At 42.6% G+C, this 3,437-nt stretch overlaps 1 protein-coding gene across 1 annotated transcript in view; it reads right to left on the reverse strand.

The window, feature by feature from the left end:
• The window catches only part of LOC117167080, a 70,664-nt gene extending 67,707 nt beyond the window's left edge, over window positions 1–2,957 (reverse strand). The window contains exon 1 of the mRNA XM_033351702.1: window positions 2,937–2,957. The gene's annotated coding sequence lies outside the window, so the exon portion shown is untranslated. The remainder of the gene's footprint in view (window positions 1–2,936) is intronic.
• Between the last annotated feature and the right edge of the window lie 480 nt (window positions 2,958–3,437).

Here is a 3,437-nt window from a genome sequence, read left to right on the forward strand (position 1 = left end):
AGGCGGAGAAGGAGGCTATCGGGGTGCTGATAGGCGAGATCAGAGGGTTGAGGGAGGACGTAAGGGGGCTATGGAGCAGATGGAAAGTATGAGGGAGGACATGAGGGTAAGAGATAAAAAATGAGAAAAGGAAGTAAAAACGCTGCCGGGGAAAGTAGAAAGATTGCAGAGGGAGTTGGTGTCGGTGAGGAAGGAAAAAAAGGATAAAATAAAGAAGATGGAAGAAGATATTATTGTGTCGAAGGAAAGGGCGGAAAAAAGGCTGGAGAAGGTGGAGGGCAGGTCGGGAATGGAAGCATTTGACAGGGGAGAGGGCGAGAAACAAGGTATTTTGGAGAAAGTGGAGATCATGAAAGAAGAGAAAGTGGGAGAGCGTAAGAATGAAAAGGAGAAGAGAGCTGATAGGGAAACGATAAGGACAATGGAGTTGAGTATGGAGAGAAATGAAAAGGCAGATAGGAGAAATAATATAATGGTAAAAGGATTGAAGCTAAAGAGCAGGAAGGAAAGGGAGGGGGTGAAAGCGCTGCTACAGAGCATAGGGTGGGTTAAAGGCAAGGTAGGGAAAGTTAGGATGGAGGGGAGAAAGGAGAATGAAGTGGCGGTGGTGGAATTAGAGAGCTGGGGAGAAAAATTGGGGGTAATGCGTAACAAAATTAGGATAAAGGACAATAAGATTTTTATCGATCAAGATTTGACGAGGAAGGAAAGGGATGTTCAGAGAATGCTAAATTACAGGGCTAGGAAGGAGAGGGGCGAAGGGAGAGTTTTGAAGGGGCTGTACTAGAACGTAGCAGGGGTAAAGAAGAGAGATGAGGATTTTTGGAGGTATATTCAGGAATTTGATGTGATTGGACTGGTAGAGAAGTGGGTGGAGAGAAAGGAATGGGATAGTAGAGTGAAAGTTGCGAAAGGGGTACAGGTTGAGGCTACAGGACGCCGTCAAACTAAAGAGGAAAGGAAAGGCTAGTAGGGAAATTATAATAGTGGATAGGGATGGAGTAGAGGAAGAAGTTCATGGAATAGAAGAGGGGTAGGGCGTGCAAATGAGGGCTGTAAAGATAGGAGGGGTACTGTATAAGTTTGTGACTGTGTACAATAAGGATGGGATTGAAAGGATTAAAGAAAGGGTCGAAAACTTACTAGGAGAGAGAGATGAGGGCATGGTTGTACTAGAGGGGGATTTAATGCGAGAATTGGGGGGAGGCGGCTTGTACCGGAAAGGAGAGGGCTTCGAAAGAAAATCGAAGGATAAGACAATAAATAAGGAGAGGGAGATTCTAAGAGACTGGATGGAGGACAGAGGCAGGGCGGTGGCGAATGGTATGGTAAAAGGGGACGAAGAGGGAGAAAACACGTACGCGAGTAAGATCGATGCATCAGTGATAGACTGTGTGAATATGAATATGCAAGGGTGGGAGGAGATAGAGAATTCGCAGTGGAAGGCAGGGTGGAATCACACCATCAACCATTAAGTTTCTGGATAAGGATGAGGGGGGTTGATGAAAAGCAGGGTGGGGAAGAAGGGTTGTTAGGGGAGGGGGTGTCATGGACGTGAAAGGCGATAGAGAAATATCAGGAGCAGTTAGGCAATGTTAGCTTTGAGGGGGAGTCGGTAGACGAGATATGCAAGGATCTACAAGAGAAAGTGAAAGGTTGTGTTGTGAATGGTGAAGCCGTGGTGGGATAGGGAATGTAAAATTATGAAGAGAAAGTTGAAAAAAAGTACAGGAAGTGGAAGAAAGCAACCGCGAAAAGGGAGGAGTACGTAGAAATGAGGAAGGAGTTTAGAGCGATTTGTAGGAAGAAAAAGCAGGAGAAGGAAAAAGAACTGGAAGAGGAATTAAGAAGTGTTAAGAGAGAAGGGCACGTGTTAAAGATAATTAATAGGTTTAGCAAACGTAGGGCGAGGATAAGTGAGAAGATAGGGAGCGAGGATTGCAGGACATTTTTAAAGGATTCATTTAATCTAAGGCAGCAGGGCTGGTCGTAGTAGAGAACGAATCGTGGCTCTCTGGCACACAAGATGTTAGACAGAGGCTGAATATTTACGTCTTGCAGCACGTGGTGGAAGAGAACTAACCAAAAACGGTGCCAAAGTGTACGCGTTTTTTGTAGATCTAAAAGGCGCGTTTCCTTCGGTGGATAGGGGGAGGTTTGTGGGAAGCAATGGAAAATAGGGGAGTGAAGAGGGGCCTGATCGATAGAGTAAAAGGGAGGAAAGGATAGGGTATACGAGGAAAGGAGTGAGATAAGCATGGGGGCATTGTTGCATGAAAGGGGGGTCAAAAGGGCAGTGGCATGGGTGAAGGAGGTGTTGGGTAAGATGGAGAAAAAGAGAAGTAAGGATGAAGAAGTATGGAGAAGGAAAGATTTAAATAGGAGAGGCAGTAGATGTAAGAAAAATGTAAATATTGTAAATAGCAGTTAAGTGTTAGGCGTTAGCCGCGGAGACAGAGGCTGATAATGCGAGGTATAGAGACAAAAGAGCAAAATGCGTGCGAGGCGAGGCGCAGCGAGGAAGGTTAGGCTACAGAAGCGAAAGGAATAGTTATAAGGTGTGGATGGATGGCACTTTGTAAAACATAGTTATAAGAAAATTCTATAAAAAATGGAAGTGTAAGCAAGTTAATTTTTTAAGGCCAGCAGGCCGAAAAGTAAACGTTTATCTATCTATCTAATAGCTCTAACTATACGTTCTGCCACTCCATAACCTCTTCTCATATATTACAAACCCTTCTCATTTTTCTCTTTTCTTCCTCCCATTTTGAATTTTACAAATTGCCTCTCTCCTCGTTGTTTCGAATTTCGCAAACCACCGAAACCAACGCGTGAAACAACCAGACCTTTATGCTCCAATCTTCATTAAACTTTCGCTTGCCTATACCCCAAAATGGAACCTTCACGTTACTAGGACATTCAATTCTTTTCCTCACCTGCAGCTCGTTTCCCCTTTCGCTTTAAACTAAAAACGTAGCTAAGAGAACTCCTCCACAATTTCCACTTTTTGTCCGTTCATCTTCCAAACGTCATTCATTTTATTCTTTCTAATGCACTCTTGCCTTAGAACTGCCTAGATCCTGATTTCAGTAAAAACTTATTTTATCCTCTCTCTCAACTTTTCCTGTACACTGCTCTCATTCATTGCTTGCCATAGCACGGTCCTGTTCATTTAAGAATCTTAAAAAATAACAATCTAATTGAGAGTTGGACAAATAGCCAGAAATTTTAGAAATTTTATTATTTTTCTTGGCTCTAATTAATTATTACTTAACACATTCTAATTGAAAATTGGATTAAAATTAACTTGATTAAACTTTAATTCTGTAGCATTATACTAAGAGGATATTATTAACAATAATAATAAATTGTTTAAACAATCACTCTTCTTGACATTGATGAACTATCACATGTCTACAGAGTTACGCGCTGCTCTG

The sequence above is a fragment of the Belonocnema kinseyi genome, chromosome 2 (genome assembly GCF_010883055.1).
Source record: "Belonocnema kinseyi isolate 2016_QV_RU_SX_M_011 chromosome 2, B_treatae_v1, whole genome shotgun sequence".
NCBI classification, from domain to species: domain Eukaryota; kingdom Metazoa; phylum Arthropoda; class Insecta; order Hymenoptera; family Cynipidae; genus Belonocnema; species Belonocnema kinseyi.